Source organism: Pagrus major, chromosome 8 (assembly GCF_040436345.1).
Source record: "Pagrus major chromosome 8, Pma_NU_1.0".
Classification (NCBI taxonomy): Eukaryota; Metazoa; Chordata; class Actinopteri; order Spariformes; family Sparidae; genus Pagrus; species Pagrus major.
Genome location: NC_133222.1, coordinates 11,686,196 through 11,705,626, shown reverse-complemented (window position 1 = coordinate 11,705,626; position 19,431 = coordinate 11,686,196).

Genomic DNA, 19,431 nt, shown 5'->3' with positions numbered 1-19,431 from the left:
ACTTCATTGTAATGTGAAACATGTGTTTGAATGAGAAAACTGTGTTCAGATGGATCAGTTGAGGAATTTGGCTCATTTAGACACTTTGATTAAGTTGTACTTCATGCTCGAGGTGAGACAAGGAAAATAATGTTTCTTGTTATAGAAATATAATATATATAATTGTTATCATGCTATAACATGAATCATTTTATGTTTTAACGATAAGTAGCACCACGTTATAATGTAAAACGTTTATCTTTAACAAGATAATTAGTATATTGTATAACTAGAAAAGTTTCTTGTTATAATGTGCTAAGTTTGTATGCCATAATAGCCTGAAAAATATCTTGTAATAACAATAAAAAGATGCGTTTCTCTTTTTCGGAGGAGGCCTGACCTTTGGACAGGATGGATGAACTTCTGAGATAGCATGTATTGTTCTTCTCCTGTCCAAATTTCAACACATTTTTTTCCCCAGTTTTTTTTTAATTTATAGACACATATACAGGAGAAGTTTACCTCTGAAACTCTTTATCCAGTTACTAAAAACTTAATATTAATATATCAATGCAACTGCAGTTATAATGATAATTTCCCCCACAGAATACAGATGGTGATAGAAGGTTTTACACACAGGATACATTTCTGAAAACCTGCTCATTAATGTTGATATCCAGCAAAGAAGATGTTGGTCATGTTGTATAAGATAATATGACTTCTACACATTTCGTTGTTATTCATAATGAGGATATGCAAAAATGTCATGTTTAAATAGAGTTTTGAAAATGCAAATAATTGAACTGTTACATTTTTGTCATATAACCTGATCTGCATAATTCTGTTGTACAATTCTCAAACAATGAACACCTTCATTAATTGTAGCACTGTATTAAATCTGGTAATATATAACCCTTTACAATTCTAATTCAGGAAATTGGTAATAATGTATCTGCATTTAGGCTTTACATGCAGTAACACTGAATTATGCAAAATTGGATTTAAACTAATTGTTGTTTCAACCTGCTGTGACTAAAATGTGTTTTGCGGCACCAAAAAAATGTAATTACAGAGCTCCCCTGAGAAAATGACATTTTGCTCCGTATGTAATCATATCTGTGCCCTGTCAGCAAAATAAAATCAAATCTGCAGTGAGCCGTTCTCTGGCTAAAGGTTTTTAAAATAAAGAGAGGAAAGGACACAGAGTGAGAGGACGGATGCAGAGAAAGAGGTGTGAGTCAAGGGCAACATGCAGCTTTGACTCAAGGACGCGTGAGGCTCACAGCCAATGCCGCTCCTCATGAGGTCCAATGTGAAAGCAAAGCCAAGGATTATCAGTAAATCAACGTCTGTCAATTACGGTTATGCTGCCGTGAAACCACATTGCTCCATAAACAAACAGGGCACCCACGTAAAAGCAGGGTTGGCCCTGAGCGTAATGAATAGAGCGGGTGAGTGAGTGCATTCAAACGCAGCTCAGTAACAACAACAAGTGAGGTGGAGGAAATAAAGCTGAAACATGACCACACATATTCAATCCTTAATATTGAGTTCATCTGGATTGTTTGATCATATTTCTGATATTCACTCTATTTATACTTCTCAACCACAGGCAAATAGAGCTGAAATAGCCCCTTATGCAATTGGTGATTTGAACAGACTTTTGCTCTTGGCTGGAAGGATTTCAAGAGACTGAATATGAAGGAAGTGAGTAGAGAATGTTCCTCCCTTTGTTTAGCTCCTAATATCTTCAAAAGATTATGTAATTGCTGGCAGGGACGCTGAGTGTCTTGCTCGTGCCCAGGACAGAAGGATCTCTAAAGGCCCGTCAGCAGATTATTTTTAGTGTTAGAGGGATTTTTTGAGCCCTTTTCGCCCCCCGTATGACCCAGGGTCCGGGACAACTGACCTGGTGTTCCCCCCATCGATTACCTTGATTGCTAGAGGTTTCGGTGTGAATTAAAGAGCAGGGGTTCCTTATCTATAACCCTCCAATCAAACCCATGACTCTAGCAAATTATATGGATCCCTTAAAGGACTAAAGTTCAGTGGATTCATTCATACTTCTTATATTTTCTGTTGGTGAAATGTTGGATCATTTGACCTATTTAGGGCTCATTTGGGGCTCATTTAGATGCTTTGTGAGGCATCACAAGTCAAAAAGTTCGGGGTCATCTGTTTTATCTTAATCTGGTTACTGCAGATGTCAAGTAAAAAGTATAATATTTACCTGTGAAATGTAAAAAGTAGAAGCATAATGTAGAATAAAATGGAAATACTCAATGAAAGTACAAGTACGTTAAATTTGAAATTAAGTGTAATACTTGAGTAAATGTATTTAAGATAGTTACACTCCACTGCAAGAAATTAAGACAGAGATCAGAGGAACTTTTTTGTACTGACACTGAACCAGCTGACAATTCAAAACAGGTTTTTAGACACATTACAGTTTTTGAGGAAAACTGAAAATGCAAACAAAATAGTCTGTAACATATGGAGGCCACTGAATTTCTGATGTTGACTGTATTAATTCCTGTGAATCCCCTGATCCCAATCAAACATGTATAGGAAGTATGACTGAGCCTCTGGGGACAGTGAAGCAATCTAAATCAGCCCTAAAGCCCTGCCGACAGCAGGCTGGTATCCATGTCACATTCAGCTACAGCACAGTGAGTATCAGTGACTGCTTTTCCCCGCCGGCTCGACATGACCTTTCCAAAATGCTATACAACTGAAGCTTAATAACTAACACACCAGTTGACATTTACCGAAGCCAGCCTGCTGTTGAATAGTTCAGAGAGACATCAAAACGCTAATGTTGCTTGTACCCAAAAGGGACCCCCAAGAGTGAAAGGTACGGAGACTACAACAGCATCTGAAACAAAACAAACTTTTCAGAAGGTTTTGCAAAATATGATTCAATGCCAAAATCATGTTGGGTAGCCATAAAAACAAATGTCTGGTAAAAACAAACAAATCCGAATGAATTAAACATCTTAGATTAAAATTAAAAGCACACCACTTTGCGTCTGAGGCTGTGAAAAGGGCATGAAGATTGATGAGGGAGTGGTAGGCGTGCCTCTTGTGTGATTCATCATTCTGATTTTGGCAGGACTGTCACTGGGATTGGATTTACATCAGAAGTGATGCAATGATGTCAACACCCAGCCACACACCTCTTCCCGAAAACACGGGTCTGAGGTCAGACAAGATGTGATTACAAAGCTTAGAGAGAAACACCAACTTCCACCCCAGATCCTGTCAGGAGACGGATATCTCAGCAGCACTTTGTGTCTGAAACTCAATGGCCTGCATCTTGATTATTCCAGGATGGGGGAACAGGTCAGTAGAGCAACTGCCATCACAGAAAGGGTCAATGGACCCAAATGGTGACCACATAAATTGTCCCCATTCCAGCATGTACATTACTGTGGAGAGGATGGCTATTTAGAGTGCTGTTTGGTGTGTATGCATCAGTCATAGCTTCTATGCAGCCTTGAAAAAGACCATTTGTCATGTGTAGAAAGGAATTAATGGCATTAGGCAGGGGTCCATCAGAGGGTTAAAGACTTACATTAGCTCTATATCGACCGAGGAGAGCAAAGGCACGGGGGGGCTGACGGGATATTGTGCATTCCGGGTACATCATTTACATTTCTAAAATCAGATAAGAGCGCAGAATAGAGAAGTTAACCCTTCAACCCTTTTGTGCAGGACAATGCTCTGATCTTTAATGACTCGCCTGGGCTATTCAGCAGGGTTTCATGATGGCAAGATGGACAGATGATGGGCCGAGCCTGATACAAGACAAGCCTGACAATAGCCAACACTGCTGGAACAGCTTCATTGTGAGGCAACAGCTTCATTGTGAGGCAACAGCAGCAGCAGCACATCTGTATTCAGAGTCGATTGTGAGGTTACACATTTAGCTGAGGTGGGAATAACAGAATAGCTTTCAATCTGTTCTACACGGTCTGCTCCAGCTGCAGTGTATAGATACAGGCTGCTGCACGGCACTTCAAACAGAGCAGCAACACACAACCTGCACACCAGACAGGAGCCAAGGAGCTCCCAGCATCCCCACTCCGCCCTTATCAGAGAACAACAGGAGAATGAAGTAAACAACTGAGGAATTAGCAGGAAATAACCCTGGTAAGAGCCGTCTAATCGACTCTAATGTGTAGAATCATGAATGCCTGCGAGGTAAGTCAAACTGGAAATGTAAGTGATGGCTCTTTCTTCTATTTTGGTGCCACAATATACAATAGAAACACTGATTAAAATGTTTCTAGCTCACTTTAAGTGTTAATAATAAACATGTGCTTGGGGCTCTTCCAAACAGTATAACAGCCATCACAACCTTGACTCATGATGACCCTCGGTGTTCAAGGTCTCTGAAGCTCTCAGCTCTTGTATTTAGACTCAGACTGAACCGCCCACATTCGTGATCCCTCCTCCCACACACGCCTGGTTTGCTACGCAGTCTTTCTTTCTTGCTTTTGTCTGTCAAGGCCAGCCTTTATCACATTGGTTCTGCCTGCATGCCAGTCCAACACTCATGTATACTGGCCAGCACCCAATGCCTGTTGGCCTTGTTGATTTCATTATCTTCAGAATGATTTCACTGTCCGGGACAAACGCAGAGATGGGAAACCATAACAGCATGGAAGAAAGACATTAATGAGAAAAGAAAGAAGCCAGACATTCAAGGTTGTGGAGTCATAATAAGAAAAATCCACATAAGAAAAGCTTTTTTGGAAATCTGTTCCTCATCAGACTCTTTTTTTCTTCACTGGAAAACATAATTTCATCCTGAAATGTATTTGTAATTCTCAGAGTAGTCAAAACAAAACAAGATAATCACAATCCATACCTCACAGTGACATCACAAAGCCACTAGATGTCACTGTGGCCCCATTTCATCCCCCGTCAGCTGATCCACCAACACTAACCTCTGTGTGTGAACTGCCTCTGTAAGGGGATGCATGCTCACTCTGCTGTGCCTAAAACTGCACAGCTGCAATGTGTGGAAAGTGTCTGTACAGCTATTACTATTCAGGACCGGTTCCACACTTCCCGTCCCCTCATGTCTGTCTGCAATACTCGCAAACCACAACAGTGCCCGGCGGCGGGGGGCTCGGGTATGACTGTACTGCTGCAGCTCTGCCTGCATACATTATGCTGCATCTGAACCAGGGGTCCTGCCTGCAGGGAGTAGCACGGCACTGCCAATAAAAAATACATAAGGGATTTTCACACATTCTTACTGTTATTGTTGTAATAATTGCAGTGGTGGTGATGCTCGGAAATTAGATTGACAAAACGCATGAAAATGATACAATTCTGACATCATGTAAAAGGTTTTTATTTAATTTTAGCCAGCAACAGATGGAGCCATAGATGATTAAAAGCAGTAAAACAATCCTATTCCTCTTTCCTCTCCTTCCGTTTATTCCTATATTTCAGTCATACATCACAAAAAGGCAAAGTGGAAGTATTAATGCCCGGCAAATCTACCTGCTTGCTGCTAGCTGATGGGGGAAAAAAAGTAATCAGATTCTTTTCAGGGCAGCCATTGCACAAAATCAATACTATATAAAGAGGCCTGATGAATTTGAAATTTGTACTCCGAGTGGATATTGATCAGCCTCAGTCAAAAGACTTTTGAAAGCCCATGTAGATTTACAATCGATATGTAGTTTAAAACACATAACTCTGCTAATATAAAACTAACACGAGCATAGAAAATGCATGTGAGTAACATTAATGTAATTATTTTTAAAATAACTTACATTGATCATAGAGTTATGTTGTATTTAATAAGCAGAGGTGCTGTAACTTTCATGTTCATCAGATGAAATTTAGACAACACATGGGACTGATACTCCAGCAGCAGGACTTACAGAGAGCCTGGCAGGGCGTGGTGTTCTTGCCTGGGAGGGACCATATGAGTGAAGGACCCCTCCTCCTGGTTTGCCTCAAGCAAGAAAGATGGTCCAGTCACTAGGAGATTGTGTGGAGCAGTAATTACAGTTTCTGTATATTTAATACCAAACTCGCAGACGTCAAGAGCTATCAGCATTTTCAACACTGATATTATACATATAAACAATTCTAAGTCTATGGTTTAAAAGATAATCCTATAATAGCTACCGTGGTTATGTAACCTTGATACGCTTGAAATAAAACCCAATGCCTGACTCAACATGGCGGTCCAGCATACAGAGCCTGCCTGTATCATCATGTGTGATTGAAACCATCTATGTTCAGTCTTCCTGTGGCTCATCAAAATGAGAGCCGTGTGCTGGAAGGTATTCTCCAGACTCCTATCTAATATCATTAGGAGCGGATATACATCGCCTGGACTAATCCAGCTGTTCCCCACAATTACATTTTAGCCTCCTAGACATATCTGACCCAAGTTCATTGCAGTGGTGCTTTCCGGGCACGATTTAATGATTGAGTTACTGGGTGGAGAGGAAGACTAGTAAAAATGCTTATGAGTCTTTTTCATATGTAATTCAGTTTTACAAATTGTTTAAGTTTAATTAAAGAATTACTTTAATTTTGTTAATGGATGCTCCAAATTTATGCTCCAGTCTGTGGCTGCCTGTTTTAATTACCAATCAAGTCATTAAAGTCATATTAGAAACAGCTCATAAAGTGCCTTACATCCTTAGTTGTTCTATCACACAAGATATAGTGCTGTACAAGAGTTAAGATTTGTGGTGACAAAAATAACAGATTTATTTTAAAATTCAAACCAATGTAGAAAATACTATTAGAATGCCCTTTGAAGGGAGTCAGATCAAAGTCTAAAAACTGGAGCACAAGAAACATGTTTATGTAAATAAACATACAATATGACATTTATAGAAATCAGCCCAGCCGGCAGGACGAGGCTGCATACGTCTCAGCGACAGACTCCAGCCAGACTCTGCTCTGTATCTTTGCAATTTGAATGTTGGCTCACAAATGGATTCATTCATTAACCTGGCATCTGGAGGCCATCTAATAAGCAGACTTTTCCTTGAAGCACAACTCCAATCTGTCTCTCTGAAATGAGGGTGCTGAACTGCGATGAGCACCAAGGACATGCAGTCTGTGTCTGGGCATTTTTGAGGAAGAGGAGAGGGAGCCACTGAGGAAATACAAGGCACTAAGCTATGCGTAGTCACACAGTCCTATCTCTGTCTTCTTAAGATGTGTTTGTTCATCTTGTCTGAGCCACCTGCCCACTGACACATGAATTATACTGTGTGGATGTTCCTCTGTGTTCTATCAAACACAGATTAAATGGGCTATTGAACCTTTTGATCTTTCTGGTTGGGTCGGGCTCCCTCCATCCAAAGCTGGATAGTTATTTATGGTGTTGTGGAGTCTAACACACCAATCTCCTGCCTCAACACAGGAGTTTAGTGAGACCAGCTGCAGATGGCGACTGTCAGAGTGCTGCAGCGGTGATGTGCCTCTCCATCCAGCAGCAGGCAACCAGTTGCAGCAATGCCCCCCCTCCAGCGCTGTCCATGGTGCTGAAGAGAACAAAAGCATCAAAGCCAGAGCTCTCCTCCTCGCTCCTCTCGAACGGGGAGGGGCCGAGCTGTGAAGGGGGAGGCACCATGTGTACTTGATTCAATTAGGCAGTCTGTGAGGCCTCCCCTGGGAGCAGGCTGCAAAGAAGGGGGCTGCAGGCCTGTCTAACAAAGACGTTCAACCCAACCCTTTGCCCTTACTGAATCCACCTCATTAGTCAGCCGAGTAAGTGTTGATCATCTAAAACAGTGTCCTCACTGCACAACAGAACGAGGAGGAGCAGATCTTCTTCTGACACTCGGAGTGGGATGAAGAGAGGCAGCATCATAGATAATATAATGTACCCTTGTTAGGAGCCACTGGTGAGTATTTGCACTGCAGAGAGAATCGAACAGAAGAGGACACAACCCCTATTTTGTGCGTTTTGTGTACACCATGGATCCCATGTGTATTTGTTTGCTGTGTGTTCATATGCTACAGCTGGCTAAAATGACTTTTCTGTAGAAGTTATTATATGTTTCTGTCTGTCCATAGTTGAGCCACTGCAGCACAAACAGAAATTGACACAGGAATGAGAAAATAAGCCAGTAGTGGAAATATGTCTGTCAGTCCAAGCTGTGTGTGAGCATCAATCGAAGCCATATCTCTTGGCAAACATCTGTCATATCCACTATCTGACTCACACTGCTGAAAGTTTCCTCTGTATCACAGAGAATAAGCAGAGCATTTAGCTCGTTTGAATGTCAGACGGATACATACGACACAGCGACATTAGTATTCATTATCCGTTCTGCCGCTCCTTTGAAACACAGCAGATGTCTGTGTTTCTGCACTTGCACGTTGTCAGAGTTGCTCAGAAGCAACGGTGGAAAAAAGAGGGGAAAAATGGAAACATCTGCTTGGTTTGCTTTAATCGGTGCCACACCGTATCTGTCAACGCCAATCTGTTCAAAACTATTTTCAGGATCATTATACAGAGCTGAAAAACATGTTAATGCTTTCATTGAAGGTGCAGGAGTGGATTGAGGTTGACAGGACAAGATTGTGATATATGGTGTTTGATCCCGCGGGAGACTTCTGATTTTCATGGCTGTGTTAGCCATCATGCAATAAATCAAACTCAATCTATTTTCTTTTAATCAAATTCTTTTGATTTGCACAAATAATTACCAGTGTGCCATTGTTAAAAAAAACACAAAACAAATCCAGGCTCTGGTCTGTTCTGTCATGGCCAGCCCGACTGCTCGTGTGCACTCAGATCCACGTCCAGGCCCACCAACCTGCAGCCTGACAGTCACACCTGCTGTGCTCTGGGACCACTTGGCTGTTTTAGCAATGATTGCCATCATAGGAACCGAAGATAATTACACAGCTTCCACCCACCAGGCTGGCCTGCTTCGCTAAAACCGTATTGCTCCAGTGCAGCAATAACACTTGTCTAAATGAATGCACGGCACTTTACTGCACGACTGACAGCGCCCATTTATTCACCCGTCCAACTGGAAAGAAAAAACAAATTAATTTGGCACTTAAGGCCCCCACCCCTGTGAATAATGTATCACCGTTCCCTCAAACTCCAACCCCCCCACCCCCAAATCACCACCATTATTCAATCTCTTTTTATGATTCCCAGTTTCAGGTAACACAACTGCTAAAGAGTCTTCCATCAAAGCCTTTTAGATTTTACAGAAAAATGAATCACCGGTAATTGATCACAATCTGTTCTCATAGGCATCACCATTTATCTTGAATAATAATCATTTTTTCTCTAAAATAAACCCCATTAAACACAGTGGAAAAGTCCATCTGTCAAAAAAAAAAAAAAAAATGAGCGAATTGTCAGAGCACCCTACAGATTTTTAAGGAGAACTGAGTGCCTCCTGTTCCCATTGAGTCAGCATCAAGTTCATGGTGCATTTATTTGCTAGCCACCGTCTCTTTGTTCACTTCACACCATCTAGTTTATGGTCTGGGCGTCAGAATAACAGCTCTCGAACAATTATCACTTGTGCACCCAGATCCCAGTAACACCTCTCCTCCTCCCCTAGGGGAGGACAGACGTTGGGCTTTACACTCTCTTGTGCCCCATTATATTTATGCAAATGAGACTAAAATCAGGGGAAATCAGGGGGCATCCTTTCCTGTTAGCGCTAATTAGCAATGAATGCTATATTGTATACATTATGCATGAATTCCCCCTCTGCGCAGCTTTATGTTGTGACCTTGAGCACAAGGCCAAGTTTGATTGTCTTGATTTTCTATCATCTACTCAACCAGATAGTGACAAATTCTGTACAGATCCGCCATCCTTTACAATATAAAGTTTAAGTGACAGTCAGGGGAACACCTTTTTGAGAATCATTGTCCAGGACCATAATACTTACGATCATAACACACAAGAGGGCAATCCTGGCTGCAAAGACATCTATTAATATCATATAGCTTCAGCTTGCCAATGAATCAGGCCCATAAAGGAGCCAAACAGCAGGAGAGAGACAGACCGGGTACAGAGGTGGTGAGACACATCACATTCAAGATTGCCACTCTGCTCCCGCGAGCTAGTAAATGGTATTTTCTCAGATCCCATAAAAGGGGCTGCATTAAGATAAAAATGTTGAGAAGCAATTATTAAAGAGCAATAAAGTATGTTTAGTACCCTCTCCAGGCAAGTGGTGAGCATATTTTTTTAGTAACTGAGCTGAGAAGTGTGGCCTGTGGCCCCGAGCCTATCTTGGGGGGCTCCATGTGAGAAGAAATTAAGGAAAATTGACTTATGATAAAGTAGAGATGATTATGTGCTTTGTTATTGTCGAATCTTTAAGAAAACAAATCATGTTTTTTGATAGGACTCAAGGTTAGGGATGGAGCTTCAAGGCGCTGTTGTTTGTAACATACAAGCTTCTACTGAAAACATATGAGCCCCTATAAGTCGGCCAATATGGAGTGCAAAATCGAATGTATGGAGGGAAATAGGAGGCTTAAACCTTGTGTTAATCAGTGAATGTTTTAATTTAGTAAAAAACAAAGTGATTAGTTCAGGAGATGCAGTGTTAGTTACACTCAGAAGCCACTTTATTAGATACTCCTGTGCATACTCCAGGCATCATGAAAACAGGCTTAATGGCAGAACTGTAGGTGTACCTAATGAAGTGCCAGCTGACAATACAAAATATCATTAATGTGTTTTGATTGGTTGTGACGGCACTCAGCTCCGTCTAAATTAGACACGGTGCCGACAGCTAAGTGCAACAAAAACACAAACAATGGCTGTTGTCATGAAGACACATTTCAGCCTTGATTTAACGCTCCTAGGTAATGAAATTAAACTGGTACAAATAAATTATTGCATAGTTTAGCATAAGCAATTAACCCCCACTAACCCTGAAGGGGAGCTTCTCAACCTTCATCCCCTTCTGCCCTTTTTAACAACAGCTTCCTGTACAGCTTCTGGTGGAGGAGCCTTGTGGATGAATAAGTTATCTGCATACATCACAACACTGTAAAAACACTCGGCCCTGCTGGGAGGATTCAGGGCACGTTGAAAACTGTGTAAAAATTTATTGATTTTGCAACAGTTTAGTTTTTCTCCCTGTACATGTTTGACTTTAGTCTCCATGTAACAAGTGGTTCTGGAGTTGTACCCATGTAAACATGGTAGCACGGTCTCCTTCCAGAAAAAGAAAGCTGTGCTTCCACTCAGGCTGCATCTCGAGGGAAACGACCTGGGGGACCTGCAGCAAACACAAAGGAGGATCACAGCAACTCACAACAAAGACTCAAAGTGGCTGCAGGAAATTATCTGCATTCATCAAAAATTCAAAAGATACTCTGCATCCATCTTTAGTCTGCTGTAAATCTATAATAAGCACAGCTTGTCCCTGGGTTAATAATGAGTCTCTGGGCGGGAATGGGAGGACACGATAATCAACAGTTGGCACAGCGAGGCTGATCCCAGCAGGCAGTGCTGTTGTGGCATAGCTGGGGTGAGAACGTGCCCGGCACCTGGCTGGTGGCCTGAGGGGAGCTGGCAGATGGTATTGACGCTAGGGTGTGCATCCTCATATACTGAGTACCACTAAGCCTTACTCCCTGGGAGAGAACGCAAAGAAGGATGGCACCTGCAGGTGTGGAAAATAAGCACTGCCAAACAGAGGGTGGGTCGGACAGAGAGACGCCAACAGACTGGGCTGGATAGGGGTAAGAAGGGTCACAATATGCCCTGGGCAGACAGATGTTTCAGCTCATTAGGGCTTTTAAAGCAGGTCTGTATACTTTGGCCAACAACTTAATTATTTATACCTGCAATGTCTGCATCTTTCCATAACCCATCTCTCACCTTTTCTTAGTATTTTCTCGCTCCATGCATCTATGTATAGGTGCAGCTCATGCTGAACTAACACCGCAGGCTGCTTCGGTGCATCTATATGTTCTGCCAGGCTGAGCACTGTTTAGAAACACACAGAGACTGCCAAGAGTGTCATTTACACATTGCCTGATGAGTGCTTATCCATGGGGACCTTTGAGTTTGAAATGTCATTGGCCCAGGCTCCTCTGAGCGCACACAAAGGTCACCAGTGACACCGGCTCCAGAGATCCTTATTGATTCCCAATCTACCATCATTATTCCCGACAATTACAGACGGGTCTGAAATCCTAATCATGGAAATACATTCAGAGTGAGGATGTATCTGGAATCGTAATACAGTGCCAATACATGTATAATTCAATCTAAGGTCAGGAGTTCCTTTTTGTGTTGGTGAACATATGACCTTTTCTACTGGTACATCAACATGTGCCGTTTAATTCATTTAAATTTACTGATAATAATAATATTTAATGTTACTATTAAACATCTATTGTCACAGTAATTTAAGTTTAATTCAAAATGGTGATTTACAAAAAGAGATGACAAGCTGACAGATAAAATGTTCCATCTGATCATATGTGTAATTGTGCTGTTGAGTAAAGGTTCAAGGTTTTATTACCTCCGCCAAGGAGGTTATGCTTTCGTGCATGTCTGTTTGTTGGTTTGTCAGCAGGATTACAAAAAAACTGCTGAACGGATTTCCATGAAACTTGGATGGAGGATGCTACACTAAGAGAAGATGTATGAAGAGATATACAACTATTTAAAGCACCACTATTTAACTTTCTTTTGCCTTAAAATAACAGCTCTAAAATCGTTTTGATGGTACAGTGTCTTGTAATAGGGTGAATGGTGTCTCTGTCTCAGCCACTCTGACCCCTATCACTTGTTTTTTGCACTGTGTTACTTAAGTGAGAGGGTAGGATCACAGCGTTACACACATGTTTACTTCAAGTAATAGCAAAATTGCCAGTTTAAAATCATAGAGTACAAGATGTGTAATATCAGTGCAATATGAGTGTTTTAAATTATAGTGCATATAAAAGAAAAACCTTATAGTGTAAGAAGACAGAAGTAAACAGGATGCATGTAGCTAAAATTATTATGGCTGCAATTCTTTATTGTTTTCTATTCATTGTTTTTCACCCTCTGGAGCACCAGGAAGCACCTTCCTGATGAAAAAAGGCTGAGCACATAGCCGCTCTGACAGCAGACAGAAGCTGAGCACAAGCTTTGATGAAAGCAGAGGTGAACTGCCAACATTAATTGCGGTTCAAATTTCAAATGCTTTGATACCACAATGTAATTAAATGCATGTCGGCATGAGACAGGCTTTCCCTTCACAATCGTCATTACATACATATTTGTTATTTAGTACTGAAGACATTCTCATATTTTAAAGAAGCAAAAAACAAACAAACAAAAACACACACAGAGACGGAGCTATGTGGCTGTATGGAGAGGGTAAATGTGTTTGAAGTGGCCTGTCGCCTGCCTGAGCACAGATGGTGGCAGAGCAGGATGTACCGACCTGTACTTTTGCCCACATGCGCGTGCACACAAACACACACATACACACACACACATACATACAGAGTAATCACATATGCATGGATGCATATGTAGATACTGCCCTCATACATACACACCCACACATGGGAGCTGATCAGCCAAGTTAAGAGCTCATTCTATGGCACAGGAAGTGACTGCCGATAGACAGATTGGTCATTTAAGAGGGTGTCACACTCGTTTTACAAAGATCAGGAGTCAAAAACCCGACATTCTCAAAACAGCTTCTTTCCTTTTTTAACATTAACAACAAGATATCCAGACATGTCGATCAAAGGCTGACTGCGGTTCACAGAGACATCCAAGGCCAAGCAGGATAATTAGTGCACTGGAACGATCAATACTCCTCGCGTGGGGGTTGAATGCAGAGGGAAAAAAGCAATCTAAGGAAGAGATGGAAGAGAACTGCAAGGGAAAGCAAAATGCAAACATGCAGCGTACATTACAGAGTGAGAGATTTAAACATCAGCAGGAGGGATTCCACTCACTGTATGTAATGAGTACATGCCGAGTGCAGGATGTGCAGCTTTTTGTATCCATCGTAAAAACCACTAATATTCATTATTTATATTCTAAACAGAGAGGTACACAACATATTGATTACAAATAAGAGCTACCGGGTATGTCCTCAATGAGCATACAGACAAGCAGTAAAGACTGGAGACAAATGGCAAGGCGCTAAGACAGGAAGACAGATAGATAGGTAGATGACTGAATGCGAGGGTTCAGCAGATCGATCGGCAGAGGAAGAGTGGAGGTCCCTCGGGTGGAGTGGGGCCTTTTTAGCACCGTGTGAAGAGAGAAGGATGATATGTTTCCCTTTTGAGGTGCTGAGTATGTGAGGGAGGGTTATGCCATCATGGCCAGGATGGAAAGATGCATGAGAGGGAGAGAGTGTGGCCACGGCGCTCTGTGGCGTGACAGACGGTGATAGCGAGTGACAAACAGGGCTCTCTGAGAGAGGAGAGGAAGACATACTGGTTCTCCAGACTCCAGCTCCCCGCCATGACTCTGGGATGGGAGCCATGCACTGCCCATCCTCGCTCAGTTACAGCCATCGCCTTCAAGAGGAACACCGAGCTCTTGATTTGATCTGGAGGCTTTTTGGTACATCATCCCGTCGTCTTTCTGGATGAACTTCAGGGGGAAACCCAATTAAAATGGGCCAAAAAGAGCAGGACAAGCATACCTGAAGTCAGCCCTGTGCAGTGAGGTGTGGAGGGGGGAATAAAGAGGGTGGAAATATATTATGACCACAGCCAGTCCTGCTGTTTGAGGAGTGGAAAGCACCATGACAACCTTTAAAAACAAATGACACATAAAAAAAAAATCAGTGTTATTTTTTTAAATATAATTATACCATCCCAAAAAATACGAATAGAATAAAATATAAAAACGAAAACATTCAGCTGTCACTATATGTCCAAACAAACATGTCATTTACATTAAATTGAGTGATGGAAACATGGCTTCTGCAGAAATAGAGAATTGCTCCCCGATTTCCGGAATAATACGAATCTGTAATGGCTACCCCCACTCGCAAAAGGCATAAATGAAAACATGATGTGGGTGTCGTCCGCCATCCCTGCTACAGATTAAGGTTCTGACACTCAACTAGGAAATCCATTTGAGCAAACAAAATAAATAAAACATTGAGTTGCACCGTTTGCACCTTGGCAACAGCTTTACTATTATTAGAAGACCAGTAGGTGCAGTAGAGAGACAGAGATGGGAAAGCTCCAACTGTGTGCAGACAGGCCAGACTCGCACACATAACCCAGTCTCAAAATGATATTGTGAAGCCAAAGGCACTATGCAGGACTCCACACTCACACTTCATTCACTGTTATTATCTTACATCAGGAAACACAAGGTAAAAGAAATATTGTACAGCATTTTATTAAGGTAGTCAATTAAAAACAATCTGGTTTTGTTCGAGATGACTTTGTGAGAAGGACAGTATGACCTTTAAAGAAATAGACATTTAAATGCTTTTCTTTCTTGCCGAGTTTGTGTGTGGATTTTATATGAAGCTACAGCTAGCAGCCATCTAGCCTTGCCTAGCATAAAGACAATATATGAAAATCTGCCTATGAATAATATGTAATATCTTGTTTGTTTATTCTGTATAAAAACTAAGTGTATGGTTTACGTGGTGTTACTGGCCGGACTATTTCTTAGCCAGGAGCAATGACTTCCTGGAGTTTTATTCTCATCGTGAGATCACCAGGAAACAAGCCTCCAGTGAGTCACTGCGCCTGGCCAAGAAAAGGTTTGGCACATGTTTTCTGTTCTGCATGCTAAGCTAAAGGCTGCTGGATGTAGCTTCATATTTAGCATAGACATGTATGCTAAAACATGTAAACTCATATTCAGCTAACAGATATGCTTAATATGAGTCTATCAATCAATCAATCAATTAAAAAAAGTAGTATTTTTTCAAAATGCCCAACTATTCCCATGAAAACATGTGACCTTTGTGACTAATCAGTAATGGTGGCCCCTTTCACCACATCAACACACCCACATTTGCTTCACACATTCAGTCTTTTTAGCCTGCAATGCACAGGACAGTTGTCCATTGTCTCTCTTAATTGATGTCAGAGCCCTGAGGTGCATTAGTGCGTTACAGGATGTGCCCATGCTGGTGTGCATTTGCCCTCTCTGTAAGAAGCACCGGGCCTCGCGCACCAGCTGCGCAATTCAGGCAGAGCATATTGATTATACTGCTCATGGAGGCAGAATAAAAGCAGGGGGGAGATTTCCTCTGACTGACCTGCTTACTTGGGGACAATATCGGCCTTGGTGGGCAGAAGACCGACTGTAGCTGGTTTTTCATTTGGCTTTTCCATAGCCTGTAGGAGTGCCTAAAAGCAAGACTGATTTATTGAGCAGGAGAGAAAAGAGGGGGAAATTGAGATGATGCACACCACAAATCCCTCACACTGTCCAATCTGCAAACATGGCACATCTCAATAGGTCAGTTTAAGTTATGCAGCCTCACATGCAGGCATTTAAAGTCATGCTATTCAATACCACCTGCTGGGCAGAAGATCAATGGACAGATTCAGTTAATATCAAATTCTCACTTTCCTTGATTAAGTTAGCATCTTTTTCATCTCGCTGGCGCGGAGCTGTGAAAATTGAGATTGGGTATCTTATCAGATATTCTAAGATCTAATTACAGCAAAATGATTTGCCGACATTATAATTGCTTGAATCCAGAGCCTGTAAACCATTCCTCACGTCTCACTGGATATCCATCACCTCCAGAGGAATTAATCCATTTATCAGCCAAATGGAGGGAATGCGGGTATGACAATAAATATATAAACTAGCTCATGTTGGATGGAGAGAAGTGAGCTCACCTCAAACCCAGTGAAGGAAAGGAGAGGCTGCTGAGGAAAGTCTTTCCTGAGACATCAGCTGAAACAGAGTGGAAGGAAACGGGCACAATGTGGCACAGCAAAATTACTGCCACAGTGGGGCAGTAGTCCATTAAGCTATAATCCAATACTGTAGTATGAAATCTCCTCAGCAGCAGCCTTCACTGCATAATTTACCTGGCAAGAAATAGTGTTGATGGTTTGTAAGGCTAGCATCTGTCGTTGGGGAATTCAAAAAAATAAAACCAGAACCACATAGACTTCACAAACAGTGATTACGGCTCAGAGCTCTCAAGAGGGTCCTCCATTATCAACGCTGCACAAATCAATGTTTATGACCATCATAAAAAAACTGCAAACTAGAAAGCCCCCAAAGCCCGATTCATCCATAAAGTCTGTTCTTTACACATCGTATTCAGCCGGCTTCAAGCTGATTTAACCTGAAACCAGTCAACTATAGTCCATCATCTCACTGCTGTAACTGATGCTGCAGTTTAGTCTCAAAAACCATAATGAGGTGTTGATGTTGTTGCCTCAGTGATACTGACATTTATTTAGCAATGTATAATTAGCATCACTAAGATATTCACACATACTACTGTTTGGAGCAAGTGCAGAGGAGGCCGAACCTGTGAGTAAAGCTGCATACGGGATGATTTCTGTTGCTTTACTATTTTGATAATCAAATAATCGGTTTGAGCATAAAGTACAAATTCTCTGATTCCAGCTTCTGAAATGTGAATATTTCTTGGTTTCTTTAGTCCTCTGTGACAATTAAATGAATATCTTTGGTTGGAGGACAAAACAAGACATTTGAGGATTATCTAAATATAAACAAAGTAAAAGAGTATGAAATTGTGTTGTCCTTTAAGGTCAGTTTGTTTATTCAGTTTATTCAGTCATGAACACGAAGAGAGTTTGTTTAATTTGTTTCAGCATAAAAAAAATCAAAGGTCTTTCTCTTCAGATTAAAATTCCTTCCCCAAAACTACATAGGTCACGTTTGACTAACTGAGAAAATAATCAGCAGATTAGTTGAAAATGAAAATAATCATTAGTAGCAGCCCGAGTGGCGATGAGGTGCACTAAAAATAGTATATGGAGTTATTATAGCACAAAGTATAAAAAATCACTAGGGCAGTTTGTGAATCATAATAATAATGTTTTCCAGGAATAAATTATCAAAAGTAGAAAAAAAAAAATCATAAAGACTAACCTCAGGGGCATTTAACTCACAATACATATGATTGCAGTCCTTTACCCCAGGAGATTGTTCACCTTGACTTACTTTTCTTTCAGTAGCAGCACAGTGAGAATAATAATTTGATTTAACCTCGTGTAGAACCGTATTTGCTATCCTGAGTCAAGTAAATATGGTAAGAAAAAGACATTTGTAAGCAGTTTTAGTTTTAAAATGGGGGGTTTAGTTGTGCTATTTTTGATGGAAACTTCTAGTCTCACTCTGGTAGGCAAGCGCTTTGGTTTTGACATGCGATATATCATAAAATCCTTTTTTTAACAGATCTCAGTGACATCTTGATCTCAGTAAGACCATAAATAAAGGATTAACTAATATATCAGACATTCTATGCAACATATCCGCTTTGTTTCTTTCAGTAATATGCTTTTAAGGCCATAATAAGTCCTAGATATCCTAAAATCATTACTGAATCCAAAAAAAATGTTTAATACAAATACAGCAGTCGGATGTTTGAAGAAAAGGCAACGGAGAATGTAATGGGATACGCATAGTAACACAGGAAAGGGTAAAGAAAGCATGGATTATTCATGTCTATTCCCACAGTGCAAACAGCTTCTTTTTGATGGATTGTGCCCGGGGCGCTCCTCCCTGCTCAATACCAACAGTCCCAGGCAGCTCAGCCTCATGCTGCTGCACACAGTTCGGATGATGAGCTCTTCCAGAATCACAGACAGGGCCAGCGGCTCTCATCTCTCCTTTATACACAGACATAATGATGGTGTGTGGTCTGAGGTGAACCTAAATTTAAACTAGAGTATCAGGAGGAGGGTAGTAGGGCAGAGTGGTAGCAGGAGACAAGTGCTGACAGCGTTTCACTGTGCTTGTTTTAGTTCAACTGAAGGAGAGGAAATAACACGGTGTCCTACCAATCAGATGACAGGTGGAGGTGCAGGGAGGTGGTGAAAGGTAGGCAAAAAACAATGTCACCTTCAGTCCAGCGCAGTAACATGAACTTAACATATTTCTCTGCACCAGTTTGTTATCCAGACAGAGACTTTGGAGTGTGTGTCTTTGTTTGGATGTGTGAGCTCACCTGGACGGGCTCCAAGTTGTAACAGAGGAAAGGCTGCAGGGGTGTTAACGCAGGAAGGTGGTGATGCTACAATAAGTACACTCACTGCAGATGAATAGATAGAAACATGTTATTTTTTAATGGTTCATTGTAATTCATGGCATATTCCAGCCTAGTATCACAACAATTTGTGAAATGGTCACAACATTTAACCGATATGATTCATGTACATGTGCACAAATCTTCCTTTTATTTTCATGACCTTCAGCATGACTGTCAAATGGAAAATTTCCATCCATGTACAAACATCCTGCTTCTAATGTCA